This window comes from Euprymna scolopes, chromosome 37 (assembly GCF_053919585.1).
Source record: "Euprymna scolopes isolate OS-2025 chromosome 37, ASM5391958v1, whole genome shotgun sequence".
NCBI lineage: Eukaryota > Metazoa > Mollusca > Cephalopoda > Sepiida > Sepiolidae > Euprymna > Euprymna scolopes.
Window position 1 is genome coordinate 50668076 of NC_136518.1, and position 24813 is coordinate 50692888.

The 24813-nt window shown below is 36.4% G+C and overlaps 2 protein-coding genes and 1 pseudogene across 4 annotated transcripts in view; 1 reads left to right on the plus strand and 2 right to left on the minus strand.

Moving 5' to 3' along the window:
• LOC145261153 (uncharacterized) overlaps window positions 1–23133 on the plus strand; it is a 33049-nt gene extending 9916 nt beyond the window's left edge. For 2 of the 3 annotated variants that reach the window (XM_080119461.1, XM_080119462.1), the window contains exons 2-3: window positions 934–1045; window positions 22909–23133. The gene's annotated coding sequence lies outside the window, so the exon portion shown is untranslated. The remainder of the gene's footprint in view (window positions 1–933; window positions 1046–22908) is intronic. The other variant, XM_080119463.1, reaches the window with a different exon arrangement.
• Window positions 1–24813, minus strand: part of LOC145261154 (acid sphingomyelinase-like phosphodiesterase 3b) — a 271422-nt gene that overhangs the window by 174217 nt on the left and 72392 nt on the right. The window lies entirely within an intron of this gene.
• On the minus strand, window positions 4700–4917 carry LOC145261332 (U2 spliceosomal RNA; annotated as a pseudogene).

A 24813-nucleotide genomic window follows, 5' to 3' on the forward strand; every position in this document is an offset into this window, starting at 1 on the left:
GTGAGGGCCACATCATGCCACCTCACATTTTCGAAGTCGGCTTGAAAGTCAACACTAAAGTGTACCTGGATGTGCTGAAGAGTGTGGTGATCCTCTAGTGCAATCAGGTGGTTGCTGGCAGACCTTGTCCAAAGAGATTGGCTTTAGAAGGAGTACTACGACTTTGTACTCTTCTCTCACTGGCCGCACTCCTCCCCCAACCTGAACCTGATAGACTACTTTGTTTGGTTATACATCGAGAACATCACCAACATGACTTTCTACAACACCAAAGCCAGCTTGATTACCACCATCCGCCGAATATTTGCCCAGCTCTCACTGGCATTTGTGGAAAAGGCATACTCTCAGTTCCGAACCCATATTGAGGCGGTGATTGAGGCTGAAGGCGGCTACATTAAACAGATGTCAGCTCTACTACATAATCAAGTTAGCTGAATTGATTTTTTTCAATAAAAGTTTTAAAATAAAGCTGTAGTGTTGTTTTCTTCAGTGCGACACTTATCGTTCCATCCTGTGTTACAGTAACTTTTTTTGTACATTGTAACCGAAACACTGGTCCATCCTTTCATGATCATCATAGCATTTGGTTTAATGTCTCTTTCACATGCTGGCATGTGTTGGATAGTTTTTAGAAATTGACTTCCAAACTAACCTATCTCTGGTCAGGTCTGTATTCATACCTCTTTTTCCACAAGTCTAAACTTATCTCCAATGCCGTTTTTAATGGCTTTCCCTACCAACAGACCCTATTATCTCAGCTATTATCTAACCCAAGCACTCACATTATTTCTTGTATAAGCATGCTGGCATGTGTTGGACAGTTTTTTAGAAATTGACTTCCAGACAGACCTATCTCTGGTCAGATCTTCATGTATTCTTCTTTCACTAAATTCCATTCTTAAGTTACTCTATATTTTCTTTGACCTTTTTCAGTCAACAGATCCTGTTACTTCAACTGTTCTACAATCTACCAACCCAAGAACTCTCGTCCATTCTTTCATCATCATATTCGGTTTAATGTGTTGACATGTGTCAGACAGCACTGGTATCTTGCTTTGTGAATATATGAATGATATTTCGTATTTGTTTGTTTATTTTTTTTCCATCTAATCAACAACAGATTATATGGTATTCCTTTCTTGTTGAAACTCACACTTGATAGCATCAGGAAAATTGATTTTAGATATAATAGGGACACAGCAACCGATACATGGCTGCAAAAGTGTCTTACAGAGATCCGACTAAACAAATATTTACTCTTTTCTAGTTTAACTCTATAAAGAGAAATGATTACCATGCAGAAACAAGTGAAGCAGAGTGAACAAAGCAAAAACAATGACTAAGTTCAGCATTTGCCCCCCCCCCCGCCACATTTAGCTCCAAAAGTCCTCAGGGGACATCAAATTCTGCTTAAAATGAACAAACAGTGCAATCTTAAGTCTTAACATATGTAAATTTGAGTTCTGCACCATGCAAAAAAAGAAATGATTAAGTTCATCATTTACCCCCCACCCAATTTAGCCCCAAAAGTTCCCAAGGGCTTAACATTTAAATTTGAGTTCAGCACCATGCAAAACTGCTAAATAGACATACACAGAAAATTTTGGACAAATATGGTAAAATAGTTCCAAAAATGGAGTGTTTTTTATAAGCCCTAAAAAAGCCCCTGGAGCACACCCAAGAGTTATCGCGAAGTACAGACAAAATTATATAGAAATCAGTTACAACTTTTCAGAAAAGTTTTATAAAAAACAAAGGTATAAATTTTTTTTTTTTAATAAGCACAAAAGGGGAGCAACCGGAGTTTTCCCAGAAAATCCGTTTTGTTACCTTTTTTTTTTTTTTTTTTTTTTTTACTCATATCATGTTTAATGTTTGTAAAAAATTTCAAAAAAAAATTCCAAGGCGTAGTTATTGAGAAAAGTTCGGACAGATGAACGGACAAGGATGAATTTACAGGTCCACCCTCCTTTTTTTTGTCGGGGTGACAGGGGGGGGGGCAACAAACATTTTGATTTGTTGAGATGGATCATATATTCATGGGGAAGTTAGTAAGATATACATGGGTCAACAATAAGTAACTATATATTTTATTTGTAAACTTTGTTGGTACTTAAGCATTTCTTCTATTTCATGTATCATTCAAAAGCGCTAGTCATATTTCGATAACGTTGTGAAATGATGAAGAAATCCAACCTGTCATTGCTCAAGTGTCATTGTGTGTTAAAGTATGCCGCTCATTCCTCAAGACGTTAGAAAAGTAGATTGACCTAGATGGGCAGCACATGAAGCTTCAATAAACGTTTTAATAACCCTTTGTTAGTTTCTATATTACAGTTGCATGCTACGTTTATTATAGAGATGGGACTATTTCAATATGTTACCCTCTTATTCTGATACAATTACCGATTCTGATTTTTTATAAATCTCTAAATATTTAACTATTAGGTTAGTGCAAAAATAATGTCGTTTTTTGACTATATATACCTGATAAAAAAAACGATATTATTTTTGTACCAACCTAATATAAAGTGGTTATTTTTCCCTGATCACCATGAAAACAAGGCCGATAGCCATTAGTCGCTTGCTCTCGTGTAATGAATGAATGCGTTAATGTAGGATTGACATGAAATTCTTAGAGATAAACTAAAATGACCTAAAAATGGGCTGAAATGACTTAAATAAATAAAAAGTAAATGACTTAGAATGACTTTAATGAATTTAAGGATGAATTGAATGACCTTAAGAATAACTTGAATGCTTAAAAAATAACTGGAATCCTTCAAAAACAACTTGAATGATCTGGAGAATAACTTGAATGGCTTTGAGACTGACTGGTTGTAAAGTCGGTGATCATTTTACTTTAAAATTAAATTAATACAGAAAAGTGATCCCCCACTTTATATCACAAAAATTAATTGATTTAGGGAATTTGAAACGTTATTTTCGTATTCAGGAACCCCGAAAACCAATAAATAGTGGTATAATAAACATAAAAAGAAATAAAAAGTACATGTGTTACGGACCGACTGAGTGACTTATAGAGTTGCTTGCACACGACTAAAAAAAATCATTCTGTGGTATGCATTTAAAAAAAAAATTATTCTCCATCGGTCAGTCCATCCGTAACATATTTACTTATTAGTTACAAACAAGTGCAGCATCGGTTTAGAACAGATACTACACATTGATCTTAGCCATGTGGCCAAGGAAAAGTTACATTTTGAACAAGTTTCAGAAAAGTCTAATGGATAGGTCAAAATTTATGGGGCAAAAAGTTTCATTATTAGCAATTTTGGTACATTTTTGACCTCTTATGAGCCACTTGGAATGCCGAATACCAGTGACAATGGGCAAACAGTGCAGTTTCACACCGTAACATATGTATATTTACATTCAGCAACATGGGAAACCATTATATAGACATACATATCAAGTTTTTGTTGAGAAATATGAAAAACGCGCCAGAAGTCCCCGGGGGATGCAAAGCAGACTTTTGCTAGAGTCACCCATACTGAATTTATATTAATATCAATGCCCTCCATATTCTAGGCAAGTTTCAGAAAAATCTAATGGATGGATCAAATGTTATGGGACAAAAAGTGTTATTTTTGCCCATTTTTGACCTCTTTTGAGCCCCTGTAGGCGAAATGGGAATTTCCGCACAAAAACATTTTTTACTATGCACATCTATTTATTGAAATATAATTTGTGACAAAATTTCAGGAAAAACTAATGGACGTTTATCCGTCAATCGTCCGGACTAACGGACAGACAATCCCATCAAAAACATAGTTCCCTCTCCGATAAATCGGGGGACCAAAATGTTACTCTTTTCCCCTTGCTTAAAAAACGAGTCGTGCATGCATGGTCCCCCTCTGTACAAAATATAGTTTTAAAAATTGGTGCTGCATGGGAGTCACAAAAAGGTGTTTTCTAGCACTAAAAGTACCCGGGGGATGCTAACCAGAATATTACCAGGATCACCAATACTGAATTTATATTAAGAACAATGGCCTCCACATTTTGGACAAGTTTCAGAAAAAATCTAACAGATAGGTAAAAATTTATCGGACAAAAAGTGTCATTTTTTGCAATTTTGGTACATTTTTGACCCTTGATGAGCCACTTTGAATGCCGAATACTAGTGACAGTGGACAGACAGTGCAGTTTCACACCTTAACACATGTATATTTACATTCAGCAACATGGGAAACCACTATATAGACATATCAAGTTTTTGTTGAAAAATATGAGAAACGTGCCAGGAGAAAGAGCATTTCCCGGGGGACGCAAACCAGACTTTTGCAGGGCCACCCATACTGAATTTATATTAAGAACAATGCCCTCCACATTTTGGGCAAGTTTCAGAAAAATCTAATGGATGGATCAAATGTTACGGGACAAAATGTGTCATTTTTGGCCATTTTTTACCCCTTTTGAGCCCCCTGCGGGCAAAACAGGATTTTTCGCAGAAAAAAAAAATTTTTTTTACTATGCACATTTATATATTAAAATATAATTTGTGACAAAATTTCAGGAAAAACTAATGAACGGTTATCTGTCAATCATCCAGACTAACAGACAGACAGACCCATTGAAAACATAGGTCCCTCTCTGATAAATCGGGGGACAAAAATATTACTCCATACCCCTTGCTTAAAAATAAATAAAATGTAAATGTGTTACAGACCGACCGATGGAGTGACTTGCATGCAGCTAAAAATGCCTTAGCATGGAAGGGTTTCCCTTCCATTGCCAAGGAAAAGTTACAAATGTAAGTACAGCATCTATTAAGAACAGATACTACACTTTGATCTTAGCTATGTGGGCAAGGAAAAGTTACAAACATAAGTACAGCATGTAGTAAGAACAGATACTACACTTTGATCTTGGCCAAAAGGCCAAGAAAAGGGTATTTATTTGCTCCCCCACCGAGCTAATTAGGCGCAAGGCCGATTTTTAATGTGATGAGTGAAGGGGAAATGGGGACCAGCTCCCTGGGGAGTAGGTGAGTTGGATAGTGACAATTTGTATGAAGGGTTGCCCCTACATTGACCAAGGTATTATATGTGGGATTGCCCCACATATGGTCTTTGCTTGCAATATCTGCCGAAACAGATGGTATTTATTTGCTCCCCCACCGAGCAAATTATGCACATGGCCAATTTTTAATGTGAGGGGGAAGGGAAAAAGGGGACCAGCTCCCGAGAGGTGGGAAATGGGAGCTGGTTAAAGGTCAGGCATGTGGGGTTGCCCCCACATCTGGTCATAGCTAGTCATAGCTTGCAGCATCTGCCGGAACAGATGGTATTTATTTGCTCCCCCACCGAGCAAATTAGACACAAGGCCGATTTTTATTGTGAGGAGTCAAGGGAGGGGGAAGGGAAAAGGGGACCAGCTCCCGAGAGGAGGGAAATGGGAGCTGGTTAAAGGTCAAGCATGTGGGGTTGCCCCCACATCTGGTCTTTGCTAGTCATAGCTTGCAGTATCTGCCGGAACAGATGGTATTTATTTGCTCCCCCACTGAGCAAATTAGGCACAAGGCCGTTTTTAATGTGAGGTAAAAACCAGCTCCCCTTAAAGTAGGCAAAAAGGGGGCACTCTGGTTACCAAAAATAATAATTGTCCCAGTATAGGGGGTTTCCCCTCCATTGACTGGTACAAATTATCTTAAGTGCAGTATCTGCCGGAACAGATGGTATTTATTTGCTCCCCCACCAAGCAAATTAGGCACAAGGCCGATTTTTAATGTGAGGAGTGAAGGGAGGGGGAAGGGAAAAAGGGGACCAGCTCCCGAGAGGTGGGAAATGGGAGCTGGTTAATGGTCAGGCATGTGGGGTTGCCCCCACATCTGGTCTTTGCTAGTCATAGCTAGTCATAGCCTGCAGCATCTGCCGGAACAGATACTACACTTTGATCTTGGTCAAAAGGCCAAGAAAAGCTTAAAAAGCTAAGAACAGCATGTAATAACAGACCTTTGATCTTAACCAAAAAGGCCAAGCACAGAAGTGTTACGGATGGACCAACCGACCAATGGAGTGACTTGCATGCGACTAAAAAAAAAGAAATGATGTTAAATATGCAAATATTTTCTCAAACGTAAGAACACATTTCTAGGGTGAGAGGTGATCTATAGATTTTAATTTTACTGGTAGTTTAAAATCAATAAATATTATTTCATTATTACCAGCAGTGGAAGATTTTGTCTGAAACAAAATCAAATAAAAATGGCAAGGGAATTGTTTCTGGTATCAGTAAATAAGAACAAATTTTTCCCTATTCTGATACACGCAAAAGTCATGAGTTTTTGATTCCTGATTTCGATTAATCGTTCCAACACTAGTTTATTATGTTGAAATATAATGATATCAGTAACTTCAAAGCAAAAAAAGGACTAATGACTCATTTTTTGATATTGCAACTCGTGCAAATCTGGACAGTATTAGAATGACGTGTGTGCAAAAAAAAGAGACATTCTTATCTTGGTCGCATTAAATGAATGAATGAGAGTGCTTTATTGAAATACATCTTTTGAAACGTCCAAATGCTAGTAAGTTTAAGAATTTTATATAATGGTTTCTTCTGCGATTACTAAGCAGCAAAGCATTACTATTGTCGACCAGAGAAAGCATCTATCATTGATATGGACTATATTTTACTAAAGGATACCTAGATATAAAAGGAGAATCTGTCTTCAATTTTTCTTATGTGACCAAAAAAAAAAAAAAAAAAAAAAAAAAAACCTTATATTAAGTAGACACTTAATTCTTTTTTGTTTTCAACTAAATAAAAATATAAAAATACCTGTCATAATATTCTGTAACGAGGGTATCATACTTGGTAAGATGGGCCCATAGATTTTGTCAGATAATCTACCTTACTATAAGAGAAGAAAACTGAAAGAAAAATTGCATCCCTTACATTTTGTGTGCTAGCTTTTTTAAATTATAAATAATAATGGTATGTTTTTAGTACATTGTTCCTCTTAACAGTTTGACAAATTTAGTAGAATTATTTTTCTATTTGATTACCAAAGATAACTACTTATATATGTCTTGAACGCCCATAACACTAATTAAAAGCATGTAGCATCCATAATTATCTTCTTTTTTTTTTTTACTTAAATATTCAAGTTTAAATCATCATACTCTATGAATCTAGAGATTCTTTTATTGGAATTGGTTTCCCTGATATTTTCCCAGTCAGAATTCTTTCTAGAAAGACATTGGGTATTTACAGGAGGAACCATGGGAAGCTTGCCAACATCCTAAAGGTACATCTGGAGTCGCTTATATTTGGTTTCATTAAAAAAAAAAATCTTTATTAAAAATGTAATAATTAATTACAATCCATTTCAGATGCTATCCATTGTCTTTCGAGAAATCAGTCATCTCACATTAGCCATAAAAATAAATCACAAGATGCCCAAGAGAAAATAGAGACAGACAAAAAGCACTTAACCTAGAATTGCTTACATAATTTCGAGTCAATTTAACCTAAGATGGTAGAAAAATTGATTTTGAATATAACGGGGGGGAGGAGGGGGTTTAGATCAACATAAGTAAATGTTGTTAAGCATACTTATATGCACATTTTTACCAAATTATTTGGTAGGCGAGTAGTACAAGCATTTTAAGTGCGTCCAAATTTTCAAATCAATCCTATATCAGATACATAACATATACAAATCAATATATTGATATCTAACCCTAATATATACATGTGCATGTACAACTTTATTTATATCTCTACCACGGTGGAATGATGCGACACAAGGGTTGGAAAAAAGCATTTCAAAAAGAGCACTCTGTGAAAGTATACAAAGCCCTCCACTAATCCTATTACACCATATAAAATCTAGAGTTTGTAGATTGTATTTTTTTTTGTTTTTGTTTTTTTTTCAATTATGAAATGTTCTTTGTTGGCGGTCAAGAAATTATTCATCTCCTTCCTACAGCAAAATTATGTGATACATGAGTCGGAAAGTGGGATTCGAAGAACCATCGCCATAGAGGAAGAGCACTCACGCCTGTCAAAAAATGCCTTTTTTTTTTTAATCGTCTGCAAGTAATAATCCAGACTCATTGCAAGGACATGCAGAAGAAAACTATAGACGAACCATACCAATCGAGCTGAAGAATGACGTTTCCGATGTTATAACCTTGTCAGAGAAATTTTCCAAGGAGAAAGGTCCATAGTCTCAGTCACTAAGGATGTAAAGTTATGATTTTCCTCCACCCGGTGTAATGGTGTGATAGAAAAGTTGGAAAGAGCACTCTGACTTGTACAAAACTCCTTGGCAAGAGTACCTCAGATGATTAGCAATAAAGTAACTCCTTCTCAAAGAGAGAAGGCTAAGCCTGGGAGGGTGGACCTCTTAAAACTGCGCACAACCAGAGATACCTCAGTCAACAGGTATAAGCCATCTTAATGTCCTAGACTGTTGGCTTTGGTGCTAAGACCCTTCCCCCTCCACTGGCTGAGTATGCGTATGTATGGATGAAGGAGTTATATTAAGTTTAAAGTGAAGACGAAATCCCCAAATTAGAGTTTACAAGTGGATGCGTAGATGTTACAAATTATTGTACCTATTTACAATGCCTTCCCACGGGACAGAGTTAGACACCAGGGTCGTTTTTTAATGTGAAGAAAAGGAACAAAAATAAAAATTGTCTCAGTTGTGAAGGATTTTTCTCCTCCACTGACAAAGAACAAGAAATTGAAGTGCAACATCTGAAGAACAAATACTACACTTTGATCTTGTCCTGAAGGCCAAGTTAACTTTTTTGTATAAAATAAACCGAGATTCCTGTGAATCCTTCTTTCTCACTCACCCCACTTATTCACTGCCATCAATGATAAAGACAGATTGCATATTGGATCATTTTTATTTTTGGAACCACCTGAAGAAGGCCAGAGGATGAGTTATGGCGAAACAACAACAACTATGAAGATGAGGATAAAAGCCTATAAAAGAATGATACACAGATTATTATATTTTTATACATCGTCATTCTTCTAAACAGAGCAGAAATAGGACAGTAGAATATGAAAGTTAAAATAGATAAAACCCTGGAAAAAAAGTAAATGTAGACTCTGTGGACAAAGAGACGAAGCGGTTCCAGGAGTGTAGAAATGCCCGTTTTAATAAATACTGCTAATTTAGGCGAACATGCAAACACAATTTGAAAACAGAAGAACAAGCAATTGTCTGCCCTTTGGTTTTGGTGATTGACAGTTAAGCGTGGCGCCTCGAGCTTCCGCGATGACACTTGACTTCCTTTCTCTTCCCTTTTTTCTCCTTCTCACCAAGCACGCATAAAGACTTTTTCGCCATCTAATCGAACAGCATGTCTACACTTTCAACAATGACTTCCATGGACCAACACAAAAATATATTACTGTACAACTGAGCAAATTTCTTTCTTCTCCGTTAAATGAATTCTGCGGCTTGTATGCCTTTGATATGTCGAGTAATTGCCCTAGAGAGGAAGCCTTTGTCGAGAGATTCACATCCTATGAGATAAAACCGTTAGCACATCTGCTGTAGATCTAGCAGAATGGAAACCATATTGCATGTCACTAAGGAGGTTATTTCTGCTGAGGTGGTTGACTACTTCCTTATTTAATATGGAATCTAGTAACTTACTCATGACGCAAAGGAGACTTATTGGTCTGTACTGAGAGGGAGATGATCTATCACCTGAATTTTTAAATACAGGGCAATTGATGAGGTTCTTCAGAGTGTTGGAAAGCAGTTCTCCTTAAGGCAATGCTTAAATAGTTTTGTGAGTACTGGAGCAAGTTCTGGTCGAAGCTTTTTCAACACTACAATTGGAATGCAGTCAGGGCCAGTTGCTTTACTAGAATCAAGGTTCTTGATTAGCTTGCCGACATCATGCATAGATATTTGTATGTCACATAGTGTGTTGTCTGTTATAGAAGGAAATACAGGGGGTTGATGGCCTTAGTGGCATAGGGTAGAATTAGCTGCAAAGTTCTTAGCAAATAGGTTGGCTTTGTCCGATGCTGACGAGATGACCTCAGGTCCATTGATGATGGTTGGGATAGAACACATGCTTCTGTTCATGATCCTGTTTGCTATTTGTCAAAACTGGTGGGAACCAAGCCACTGCTCAGCTACTTTGGATTTAACGGACTGAGCATATAACTCTCTTGCACTTTTTATTACTTTTTTACAGTGGTAGCTTGCAGTCCTGAAATTAGCTTTAGTCTCAGTACATCTATTACATTGGTAACTATGGAAAAAGTGATTTCTGTGCGCAATGATAGCAGCACATTCTGGAGAGAACCATGGCTGGCTGTTAGGTTTTTGCTGGAATATTTTGGAGGGTATGAATCGGTCTATACCTGCAATTAACCGTTCTGTCAGGTCTGATAGTATAGAGAACACATCCTTTTTAAACATGGAACACAGAGGTAGGATCTGACATAAATGTACGAAAGCTATCTCAGTCAGCCATAGAGTATCAGTATACTGGACGATGGAGAGGTACATCTGTGGACCTATTACATTTCGTTTTTATCTTAACTGAGCGATTGGAAGACTCCAGTGGAGACAGAATGGAGGACGAACAAAGCTCAGGACAAGTTGTGAGAAAAAGGTCTACTTCACAAGATTTCCAGTTACCATATAGCTGGAAATGTCTTCACAATTATAAAATCATTTCTCTCTGATAGGCTTATAAGAGTAATGGTTGATGGGCAGAAATCAGAAGCTCACAGTATTAATGCTGGAGTCCCTCAGGGTTCCATCCTGGGCCCAACTCTCTTCCTGGTCTACATCAATGATCTCTCAAAACACATACTTAGATAATTTGTAGACATTTATGCTTATGACACTACCATCTATGGCAACATATCAAAGCCCATAAATGACAATATCTCTCTGCTTCTCCCTCCTCAGATCCTGAGTGCATGGTACAATGGGGGAAAAGGGGTTACTTTATATGCATCTAAAACCAAGCTCCTATCTTTACATCATCAACGCTCTGATTCTCATCTGATATTAATTGAAATGGAGGGCTCTCGTCTTGGAGAAGCTTCATGTTTTGACAAGCTTCTGGGTTTGAACTTTACTCCTGATCTGAAATGGAATACATACATCAAATCAAACTGTTGCCAAGTTCGCTGGAAGAATGGGGGGGATCTTTCTACCACTCCAGGAGATATCTCACTGCTGATGCAATTCTCTATCTATATAAAAGCCAAGTACGTCCAGGGATGGCGTATTGTTGCCACATCTGGGCAGGAGCTGCTAGAAGCAGCTTATCCTGCCTTGACAGAGTACAAAATAGACTTCGTAACAGTGGGGGATGCCCTTTTCTCTTCCTTGCAACCTCTTTCCCACAGAAGTGATGTTGCGAGCCTGTCTTTGTTTTATTATTATTTCCATGGCAAGTGCTTGTCTGAGCTCCAATCTCTGCCCCCCCCTCGCCAATCTTTCACGATAAACACCAGTCTAGCTGAAACCACTGTCAATAAGTTTCCTGACTCTTTAACTGTGCCTAAATCAAAACGTAGATTCCACGAACAATGCTTCTTTCTTAGAACTGCACGCCTGTGGAACTCTCTTCCATTTGGCTGTTTCCCCGCTGACTACACCTTAATTGTCTTCAAGTCCAACATAAACAAATTCTTGATGAACCGTCTCCTTAAGTAATCTATCAAATTTCCATTAATAACGGCTACTAAGATATTATCCCATTGATTACTGTACACTCAATAACCCTTATCCTCGAATGGCCTTAGGGCCTTGATAAGTGGTGACTCCTATGTGAAAAAAAAACCCCAAAAAAACTTGGTCGTTATTGTTGATAGTTTTTTTTTCATGGGGGGGGGCACAAAATGCATACCGTAACATAAGTGAATGCAGCAAACAAGCCTAACTAAAGAACTTAACAATTTGTGTTGTCATTTGTGGAATGTCGCCTCCTTATTTTCTGTCCGATTGTATTTATTGATTTGTTGATATACGATAAAATTGTGCTGCGTTTGGCCCTCTCACAAAGAATATTAAATTATTTTCCTTCGATCAAGTGCAATTCAATTTTCTGTAGGGCATATAAGTATTAAGTACACAAGAAATGCAGTGGAATTACTGATAGGTTGATAGAGGATAAACAGTTTGTGTGCAAGAAGGTTAAGACAATCGAGATGAATTAGAAATATATCTGCATACCAAAACTATCAAGTTTACTGAGAAGTTTTGTTAACTTCATGACACTATTGGAACAAAGGATGGATCCGATGCTAGCATCATTGCAAGAGTTAGGAGTGGGTGGACTATATTCGAGGAATTTCTACTATAACTAACTAGCAGAATGTTACCATTGTCAATTAAGAGAAGAGCTTATGTATGTATATGCAGCATGATGATGATGATGATGATGATGATGATGATGAAAGGAAGTAAACCTTGTCTAGTGAAGACTCTAAAGAGAGAAATGATACGAGAATTAAATGATGGATGTGTTACGCGAGTCTCAAATATTGGCTTAGTTCTTACGAGCACAGAGGAAGATTAAATCTGGACATTATAGGAAGATTTGTGCAGAACAGAAGACTTGATAGCATGCCTATGTTGGAAGAATGGATGAGAGATCTTGGGTTAGATGTAGAACGGTTAAGGTAGCGAGTCTAGAAGGGGAAGGCCAAGAAAAACATGAGAGGAAGTGATAAAAATAGATGAGAGAAAGAAGGATAAATAAAGATCTGGCCAGAGATAGGTTAGTTTGGAAGTCGATTTCTTAAAGCTATCAAATGCATGTCATCACCCGGTATAGTGTGATGATGACTGGAAACCTGCCCAGTGAAGCTGAGGAGATTTAGAACAGTTGAATTAGCAGGTTCAATTCACGGGTAAAGGATTAAAAAAAAAACACACAGAAGGAAGGAGAATTCCAATCAGCATCCACACTAAATTCTTCACCACAGACTACCAAATTCTAGAAAAGCTATTTGCCGTTTTGCAGCTGCCTGCCAACAAGTAGGACAGCACTAACAATTTTTTTTTAATATTACTTTACTCCCTTTTTTGTTTTCATTTTCTTATTGTATTTTTCCTGGAGATGGGGCATTCTACCAGATGTCAAACATTCTCCCACTAGTTTAGTTACTCCAACCGAGAGATCTTTTTAAGCTTCTAACCGTCTCTTTAAGTGCTATTATTTGTATTTCTTTTGCACTTGGTTCACCTGGTATATTCGCCAGATAGTTTTTTGAAATTATAGGTTGCTCCTATAATGACTGGTATAATTGATACCTTAAAATTTCAGTTTATTTTCATGTCGTACATAAATCCTTGCTATTTTGTTATTTTCTCTCTCTCTCTGCTCTGTTAAGGCCATCATCATTAGGTACGTTTACTTCAACTAGGGTTGCCACTTTCTCCTTGTCCCATATCACTATGTCAGGCTTAATAGCCCCATTTTCTAGGTATGTAGCTGTAGGAATTTCGTAGTGATAGTGGATGGTGTATGACTTATTCCCAACTGTTGTTTCTGGTAAACATGTTCCCAAGATTTGCTACTACATGGAATATTCAGGTTTTTACAGATTTTCGAGTGGAGATATTTACACACACATTCCATTGTGTCGCATCGTATAATAACTGTCCCCCAACAGGACTTTACAACTGGATGGCAGGTGGCTCACACACACACACACTACTTCTGTGTGGCTGGTTAGTTGTTTTACGGCATATCAATCCTTTTCAGGTTATTTAATGCCGAATCCAGTTATTTTGAAGAAAAATTTTTTAATAGAATATATTTGTTTTTTTTTCAAGTCGTTTCTATTCAACCCATAGTTGGGACCCTAACAGGTACTACCACTCCGGGTCAGAGTGGTCCTAGCAGCAATGGAAATTAAAGGGTGTTTCTACACTCCCCAAAACCACAAGCTGGGGTCTCAACATCGGATATAGTTTAAGGTCATATCCAGGACCATTTTGTGTGGCAGAACCTGCATTTGTTGTTATTGCTGAGATCACTCACCTTTTTAAAAGCATTGGTCATCAAGCCCTAAGGTTGACCGGCCATTATCATTCTCTCCTGATCATAGTGAAGAGATCCTTTTTTAAACCAATCTACAGATCCTTCTTCATCTATATATTCTTCATCTATATATTCTTCACCTATATATTCTTCACCTATATATTCTTCACCTATATATTCCTGTGATAGTTCCTTAAGGAACTACTTTGCACATCATTGATTTGCCTATTCTTCCAGTTTTCTGCAATGGAAGGTCTTAGTGTATTGCCGACTCTTTTGGGCTATTTCCGTTGCTTTCTGTTTCTGTCTCATTTGTAAAACAGTCTTGTGCAAAATGTTTGGCCAGTTTTGTGATGGAAGTAGTTCTACTGGCTCTCTTTTCTTGGTGTTCCTATACCATTTTAAGGTTTGGATTCTGGGAGCTTATTAGATATTGCCTAGTGCTCAAAATAGTGGGTCGGTGTTGATGGTTAATCTCTGACAAACACATACCCCCTGCTCCTCTTGGTAGACAGCGTCTTGGTAGACACTGGTTTCTGTATATGACACGGTATAATGCTAACATTTTTCTTATTTAAATGTTTAGCCTGTTAATTTCTTTCTGTGACCAGGCAACAATACCAAAGCTATACGTTACCACTGGCATAGTTGGTTGACGGCAGTCACTTTGTTTTTGTTTGTCAGTTTTGTTTTGAAAATATTCTGAAATATACTCGTTGCTTATTTTTTCTCTCATTCTGCCATTTTGGATTGCATCGTTTTCATCTATGCCAAAATATTTATTTTTTCTGCTCTTCGAAGTTTCTTTACTGCTTAGCATCCAAAATGTTATCTCAGATGGATAGGATGGTTGACAGAGCCTAGTTTAGAGATTTGAAAACGTGTTTTAAAAAGCTGAAACATATTTTGAAAAAGGAAAGGAAACAAGAAAAGGAAAGGACATAGGAAAAGGAAAGGAAACAAGAAAAGGAAAGGACATAGGAAAAGGAAAGGACATAGGAAAAGGAAAGGACATAGGAAAAGGAAAGGACATAGGAAAGAGGAAAAAGACGAAGGAAAGAGGAAAAAGACGAAGGAAAGAGGAAAAAGACGAAGGAAAGAGGAAAAAGACGAAGGAAAGAGGAAAAGTAAAAGGAAAGAGGAAAAGTAAAAGGAAAGAGGAAAAGTAAAAGGAAAGAGGAAAAGTAAAAGGAAAGAGGAAAAGTAAAAGGAAAGAGGAAAAGTAAAAGGAAAGAGGAAAAGTAAAAGGAAAGAGGAAAAGTAAAAGGAAAGAGGAAAAGTAAAAGGAAAGGGGAAAAGTAAAAGGAAAGAGGAAAAGTAAAAGGAAAGAGGAAAAGTAAAAGGAAAGAGGAAAAACAAAAAAAAAATAAGTGGAAAAAGAAAAAGAGTGAGAAAAAAGAAAATAACGAAAAACGAAGAAAGGAGGAAAAGGAAAAAGAGAAAAAAGAAAAAAAAAACAAAGCAAAAATATAGGAAGACAAAAACAGGAAAAAAGGAAATGTCAAGAAAGAAAAAAAAAGAAGAAAAAAAAAAAAAAAAAAAATCAAAGTTGCACCCAAACTCCAAGAAAGTACTAAGTACTTAGGAAATACTAAGCAATTCTGAGTCACTAAAAACAGCACAAATACACTTATTTTCAACAGTCGAGAAATTCTAGCCTTCTGGTCATATGTTAGAAATTAAAACTAGGATAAAAAAAAAAAATCTGCCATTAAAAAAAAACAAAAAAAACTTACAATTTGAAATTATAAAAAAAGTCGGCAATTTTTTTTTTTTTTTTTTTTTGTCAAACTAAAACGATACTTTATATTTTAATACCAATGGTAGAATCGTATTTTAGAAGCTTTTATTGAGAGTATAGTCTACCCAGAATTGCAACATATTCATAAGAACCCGCCTTTTACCAAAATTATTAAAAAAAAAAAACTTTCCTTTCTTCTTCAATGTGTCTAGCAAAATTTCCATGAAATAATCACAGAATTGCTTCTCTGCAAAACAACTTCAACTCCAGAGTTACATCCCTTTCAAATAAAAGTAATTACAACTAAAACAGTATTTTTTCAGTGAAAAGATTGCGTTGCTTGAGAAGTGCTGTCATCGAATACAGAGGATGCAATTTAATTGTGATCAAAAGTTTCCAATTGCTTAACATCTTCCAATCACATTGATTGACCACAACTTATTGCCATAAAGGAGGATCGTTTACACTAGTGGCTCCTAACTTTTACAAACATGGCAACCTATTTTAGCAAAAAAAAAAATTCAGGAAGTGACCTTAATCATTTAAATATGTTGCATATACATTCCTGTACTGCGATTATTGAATTATATATTATTTATTCGTAAAGTAAGTATAGATACCGTAAATTAATGATTAATTTCAAATGTATTCACATAATCTTCTAAAGCTGCTACTAAAAGTTTATTAATTAAAAATCAAAATTATTAAAACACACAAACTCCCACCGTTATGTAATGCAAGTTTATGACTTAATCTTAATAAGATGGCTGGTACTGCAGTTTTTTTAGCTAGCAATTAGTAATAAACTCCGCTCAAATTCTTCTACACACATAGAAATACCTAAACTGTTATGGAAATAAAAGACTACGATACCGACAAGGAAATCTACTTCTGCACCCTTCTGCCCTTGGAAAATGTTTCTTACGTTCAATAGGAAACCAAAATCGTTGTATCAATGTTTTTTAGTGTTTTATATAACATTCACATTTGGCTCAAAATCCATTGACGATCCGACAACATTGGTGTTGTAACCCTATTTGGAGTTGCGACCCACAGGTTGAGAACCACTGGTTTAGACCATCACTTCGTAGATCATTGTTACTGCATCTTGTCTCAAATCTTCACAAAACTGGAGAATTAAGTCAGCAGAAGACAGGATATGCAAGATGAATTCCTGCTTTGATGTTGGCGCTATGTTTAATGATGATGCCGACTTATTTTAAACCATCAATCTTTTCAAGAACTTTATCGTTGAGAATGCTGAGTATTTTGTCTGTTGTGGTTAAGTCGTAAGCCAGTATTTTTGTCTTTAAGGCAAGTATTTTAATCCCAATCTACGATGTGATACGGTTCATCAATAGTAGACTAAACACCAGCTAATATTTCACAGAATAGCACAATAGCATCTGCATAGTCTAAATCACTGACAGCAAAGTTGCGAACATCGGTGACACCTAGAAACACTTAATGGTGTAATTGACAAGTATTGGCAAAAGAAAACATCCTTGCCAAATGCCAGACCATATTTCAAAGAGTTCTGAAACCTGACTGTGTCGATCAGTACTTATGCTTTAAGAATGCTGCAACTTATATCAGCAGTCATGCAGATTTTAGATCTGTAATTGCAGATGCATTCTGCAAGACATTGATGAAGTTGATGGTTGATCAGATACAAGGAACTATTACCAAAATGTGAGATTGGATCAGAGACTCTTACAGTAAAAATAATAATGTCTAATCACTATAAAATTAAAGTCTTTAATGTGTTTGGTTTAGCTGACCTAGTTAAGTATTTTTACCTCCATTAAGGAGGTTATCTTTTTGGTGAAGTTTGTAACTATGTTTGTTTGTATGCTATCTAGCACCACTTAACCAATCATCAATTTGGTCAAAATTTTGGTCATAATCTAACTTAGAACAGAGTTAATCTCTGACCACACCATAGAATATAAGAACATTTACAGAATCTGAGGAACTCGTTGCCCTTGTGCCCCCTCAACATACAGATCTTTGACAAACCAGCTTAGCAATAAAAATCACACCCCTTCACCGTTGAGGTCCCTAAATGCCACAAAGCTTTCCACTAATAGTTTCTTCCCTCGAACAGCTGGATTTTGAAACTCCCTTCCTGCAACCTGCTTCTCTGACTGTACTGATATGTAGAAATTTAAATGTACCTATTTACTATGCCTCCCCACGAGACAGAGTTAGACACCAGGGTCGTTTTTTAACGTGGAGAAAAGGTACAAAAATAAAAATTGTCTCAGTCGTGAAGGATTTCTCCACCACCGAAAGAGAACAAGAAATAGAAGTGCAGCATCTGAAGAACAGATACTACACTTTGATCTTGTTTATATATTTTATTGAGAAAGAAAAAATTGAACATAAAAAACGTACAAAAAATTCAATTCAACAAAATTAGGCACAAGGCCCTACAAGAAGTTGGGAGGGGGAGGGTACAGGGTCTTTTTGACTATGTAACAGATGAGACTTTGAAGTCTTACTCTTGACTGGCAACATTTACCAAAATACCTCAATCACTCTGTGGATCCTAATCTAACTAATAACCCCAGCGTTCAATGTAAAATTTAACTATGTACAATTTGTATATTCATTTCTGTATGTTGTGTGTGCATTTTTTTTTTTTTTTTTTTTTTTTTTTTTGTGTGTGTGTGTATGTGTGAGAACACACTTTGATCTTGACCAAAAGGCCATTTAAATGTAAATCAACATTTTGTTAATCTTCCCTAGGCATAGTCCCAAATAGTAGCCCCTTACGTTCAAGTGGCGATATGCCTTGTTGGGAGGGGGGGGGGTGAACATGAATAAAATAAAAAGATACTAAACAACATTAGGTTAGTATATAAAATTAGTTAATAAAACTTAGGCATTCATTGAGCTGCCTAATTTTCAGTCTTACTTATGTTGCAAGCAGTTCAGATATAAATTTGCCCTTTCTTTACATAAGACAAACGGGCTATAATTTTTATTACGTTTGCGTACAGCCTAGCGTCCACATCATTTGACTAAACGTCACCAAACTTGATCTAGATATCAGTTATGGGCTTAGAACAGACTTAATTTTGGAGATATCTAGGTCAAAAGCCAAGGTCACAGAAAAGATGAAAGTTACAGTTTTGGTGATAACTAGGGCTAGGGTTAGGACAACAGCATATTCTTTTTATTGTTTTGACTCAAGTATGTATCCGTTCATATCTTATATGCTGTTATATAGAGCGACGTGGTTCTCGGTTGATTAACCGTATCAGATATATGCTCAAGAGTCAAAACAATAATAAGAATATTCTGTTGTCATAGACCTAGTTATGAGTCCTAGTAATAACTTCGGTTCTAATCACCATAGAGACACACTACTTGACCCATATTGTAACTAATGAAGTTCCACATCTTATATGACACTGACCTTGAAAAGTTTGGTCATAGTAGAAATTTTAACCTTCTGATTTTTCCAAATTTGACATATGGATCTGATGCTATTTAATAACAGTAACCAACACGCAAAATTTCAGTCTAATGAGATTTTGAGTTACAAACTTTTACATATGAAAACAATAAGACTTTGGCAAATCGTTATGTTCGCTGGTGGCTGTATGTATTCTCACGACTGACATGTTCTAGTTTTGTGTGAAAAGGCACATGGGAAGGTGAGTGATACACAATATTGTGGGTGGGTACGTACAACTAGTTTGTTTGTTTCACAGCACTTAAACGAAATATGTAATTTAATACGAAGCCAAAGTGTTCATTGCTAACAGACAGTTGTTGATGGTGCATAAAGATACAGTTTGTAGGTAAATAGAATCGATTCTGTTTCACAGACATCTGCTTCATTTATCGCTATATGTAACGTGGTCGTTACACTTTTAGTAATTCATAAAAATAAAACTGGAAATAAATAAAATTCAGGTCAGCATTTTTTACTTTTTTAACAAAACATTTTCATTATTGTTATTTTTGACATCATTTAAAAAGTCTCTCACTGCCACCCATCCATTTCAGCCTGGAACACGTTTCTCTTTCTTCCGACCTCATGCTAGGTCCAGCCTGCCCATTCTCGTCTTTGACTTCACATGTCCATTCTCTTCAACATCTACTTTGTTTCCTCCTTCAACCGCATGCCGGCTACAGCCAACCCATTTTCATCCTCAACTTTACACGTCCATTTTCTTTGACGTTCACTTTCTTTCTTCCTGGAACACATGGTGTATTTTTCTCCTTTTTTTTCTTTTTACTTCTCGCGTACACTTCCTAATTTGCATATCCGCTTTTTTTCGGCTGCTGCTGCTAATCTCTTTACAAGCCAGCCATCATTCGCTGCTGCTGCTGATACGTTCCCATGCACTCATATGCACCATGTTACATATTTAGATACATCTACTTATATATAAAAAGCATTTTGTATGTGTGTGTGTGTGTGTGTGTGTGTGTGAGTTTGTTCCCTATAGATTCCAAAATGGATATGCTGACTTTTATGAGATTTCACACGAATGTACTTTATGTGTTTGGAAATATTCTTAGACAGGTTCTGTATCGGTGTGCCTTCAATAAGTATCAAAAATCAATAATAAAAAAATTTGATTAAAAGGAAGAAACAGTTACATTTTGACCAAAGTGAACACTCTTATACAGCCTAACATCACAAGTGCATTTGAGAAGTCCATGACTGCACACATAGAAGGACCCAGCATATAAAATAAACAGGTTCTTTGATAAAGCAGAGGCGCATTCAAAATGAACATTCCTGCTAAGAAGACAATCGAACCATGACACTTGGCTTTTGCATTTTAAACTTTAATTCAAGTCATTATATAAAGTAATTTCATAAACGCAAGAGTAGGTTCTCTACAGTGCAATGTAAAATACAATTTATTGTGAACTAAGTCACTGTAGAGAGGCATGCAAGCCCCCCCCCCATTCTTTGTGATGGGTTCCTTACTAGAGCAGACAATCAATCAATTTGATTGAAAAATGAGCAATTTCTCTAATTTGACAATAAAAGTATTGGAAATATCAGACATTTGTTGATCCTCATTCTATTCCAGGCAACGTCAGATTTCCCTGCTAGTATGCTTATATATTTGTATGTGTAGGATTCACTTTGAAAATAATTTACTAATCATTATGAATTTTAGAACACAGTTGCTAGGCATAAATACTTATAATGTAAACTAATTCATTTATCTTAGGGAATAAAAACGGCGCGGAGGACCTTAAAAATAATTTCAGATACTTCTGATTTTTGTAAAAATTTTAACAATAGATTCTAATCGAAAAAAAAACTTGGACTCGATTCTCAGCGACACTGTCCGCTGTAACCAGGTTCCATCCGGTTCTCGAGAACTGAATGGCTCGACTCTTCCAAACATCTTAAATCCCGGCCTTATATTATCTCATTTATGCAAATTAATGCAAATTAATGCGCAATCGAACCTGCTGATTTGTCGCATACTCATCTCCCATCGCTCGGGTTTCGAGTTCGCACATGCAGCCCACCTCCGTGACTGCAGTCACACTCAATTTTCACTACATAGATAATGAACATCAATTTATAAATATTTGTAAAAGTGTTTGGGGGGGGGGTATAATATGAGCACAACCTCTAATTTGAAAATTAATATTTCAGATTTGCATGAAATTTGATCCATTGTCGCTTGATACCAATCAAGCAAGATTCCCTGAATTTCAATTTCTTCTTAAAACCTCTTTAAGCTAAAACCTTACGTTTGAGGCATTTTCTAGAATCCAAATCAAGAATAAGAATAAATAAAAGGAGAACAGAAGAGAAGAGAGGGAAGGAAAGGAGAGGATAGAGAAGAGAAGGGAGGAAAGAACGCAGGGAAAGGAAGAGAAGGAAAGAGAGGAAGAAAGGGGAGGGAAAGGAAAGAGTTAGTGTGGGGTCGGGGATAGAGAAAGATAGAGAGAGTATTAAAAGAAAGAGGTTACATATACATTTTTAACGGTTTTATTTTTGTTCTCTGTGTCCCTGGGCAATGCCGGGTAACCATACTCATAAAATATAGTTTTAAATATCCTGGGTTCTGGAGATTTTTTTTTTTACACAAAATTGTGTACAATATTTTGGTAAATAGCAATATTGATTTCCTAGACTCTTTATCATATATCTATTACATCAGAGTAAAACTAAACTAAAATCAAAATAAAATAAAACTACTTTAAAAATCAATATGCTTTGTCCTGTCAAAAATCTGCCATGTAACCGACGTTGTATAAATAAATGATTGTGAAAAATAAGTATAAAAAATAGTGGCGGAAGGCATCACTTTTTGACCTCTGCCGACCAACAAAGGTGACATCTCCAGCAATGTAATCATTAAAAAAGTTTTGGAATTTAAAAAAAAAAAAAAAAACACTTTAATTGGATAACTGGTAATTAATTTCACATTCAATTTGGAGACACAGTCTTCTATTATATAAAGCAAAATTCTGTGTGTGTCTAGTTATCCGTAAATGTTACCATTTCATATAAAAAGACACTGTAAAATATCAGGACCTAAAAAATGATTTCAAAACGACATGACCCCTTAAATAAATCAACATTATACCAGTTGTGATAGGAGCAACTGGCCTAATGATAAAAAAAATTTAGGAAATAGTTGGAAACAATCACTAAACGACCAAGCTGGCATGAAATACAATAGCAGCCATAAAGGGACCAGCCACGAAGGAAACAGCCATAAAGAGAGCAGCGTCTATTCTTAAAAGAGTCCTCAGATATAATAATAATAATAATAATAATGATAATGAAATCAAGTGTTAGCTCCAGGAGGGAGCCAACACCTTGATTTCTTAAAACTAAAAGTAAAAAAAAAACAAAAAACAGCCATTCTTTAAATAAAATAAAAAAATAATGTCCCAAAGCCCCCCCCCCCATTTTTTTTTTAAAATTAAAAAAAAAAAAAAAAAAAAAATGGCAGCACAAGTCAGAGAAACTTTTTCAGGTAAAAACGTAATCCAGTCAGTAGAGCATGGTGGTTTTCTCATGTCAAAACAAAAGGCTATCTAAAGAATTCAAAGAGACTTACAGGGTGGAACGATAAAATGACCGCTCTAGAAAAGTTAACATGATTCCATTTCCGTTTGATGAAGATCGGTTTTCTTTTTCAGTTGTAGATCATCTCCTAGTAGGCAAGCTGTGTACAAATCCCAAAAGTGATAAGAGTCTTCTATCAGGTCAAAGTGACAGAATGTCCAATGAGCGAGATGTAACGCTGTACAAGCCATGCACTCTACTGATCCAAGTTATGACAACAGGACCATTGCCAGCACCCTCAAAATGTAAATCCGGACAGTTCAATGTTTGAAGGCACAGCTAAATGAAGTTTCAAATCAAGGTTACCATTTCATATAAAAAGACACTGTAAAACATATGGTCTTTGGTGTGGTTTTAAGTGAGGGCCACATCATGCCACCTCACATTTTCAAAGTCAGCTTGAAAGTCGGTCGACACCAAAATGTACCTGGATGTATTGAAGAGTGTGGTGATTCCCTGGTGCAATCAGGTGGTCACTGGCAAATCTTGGGTGTGGCAAGTCTAAAGAGACTTGGGCTTGACTTCAGAAGGAGTGCTACGATTTGGTACCCTTCTCTCACTGGCTCTCTGCCTCTCTAGACTTGAACCTGCTGGACGACTTCGTTTGAAGGCAACTACATTGAATAGATGTCAGATCTACTACATAATCAAGTTACCTGGATTGATTTTTTCAATAAAAGTTTTAAAATAAAGCTGTAGTGTTGTTTTCTTTATAATTTTATTTCTTTATAATTCATAGTTCTACCCTGTATATTTTATAAAGCGGTTCTGGAATCTTATTTATTCATTATCATTCACTAGCCTGGGTGCCCGGCGTTGCCAGGGAGATATGTGTTGAGCAAAAGAAAAAAAAGTGGTAGTAGGCAGGCAGGCCCATACCGTGAAGGAGGAAAAGAATGTAAAAAAAAAAAAAAAAAAAAAAAAGTGACATCTTTGCTGTTGCGCCCATCGCCAAACCAAAAGTAGCGAAGGTTTAAATTAAGGCTAGTCAATTGAAAAGGGGAGATGACTTTCGAAAATATCGGCGAAAAAAAAAAAAAAAACGAACCCTCCCTGTAGAAAAGTGCCCAGTTAAAGTTAACGGAATTAATGTTTTTAGCCAATTTTTCACTCTCGTGAAAATAGATTATAGACGGTTTTAAATAGAATCGCTCAAATCTTTGTGGCTGCACTCTTATGTTATCAATGTTTGTTTCTGCACTGTTTCCGTTGCTGGAAACTTAAGTAGAAATACCAGTCAAGAATCCATTCTCAACAATCAGGCTGACAGGTGCTGAGCAATTTACATGGCCCTCCACCCGTCGGACTAAGGTCTTCTATCTGGGTAGTACATAGCAGGTCCACCCTTCAGGCCTTGTCATCTGGCTCTCAGGTGGTGTAAGTTCATAACTTACTAAGGCGTCCTGACTGGGGAATGCTGATGGAGCTGTCCAGGCAATTTTTGCTAGGCAAGAATGCTTCTTGCTTAGGGAGAACTGGCCTGACTCTCCTCCCCTTCTGACCGGAAGAAAGTAAATAACTACCCTTTTATTAAGCCAAAACATTTCCACATAGACTAACAAAAAACATTTCCACATAGACTAACAAAAAACATTTCCACATAGACTAACAAAAAACATTTCCACATAGACTAACAAAAAACATTTCCACATAGACTAACAAAAAACATTTCCACATAGACTAACAAAAAACATTTCCACATAGACTAACAAAAAACATTTCCACATAGACTAACAAAAAACATTTCCACATAGACTAACAAAAAACATTTCCACATAGACTAACAAAAAACATTTCCACATAGACTAACAAAAAACATTTCCACATAGACTAACAAAAAACATTTCCACATAGACTAACAAAAAACATTTCCACATAGACTAACAAAAAACATTTCCACATAGACTAACAAAAAACATTTCCACATAGACTAACAAAAAACATTTCCACATAGACTAACAAAAAACATTTCCACATAG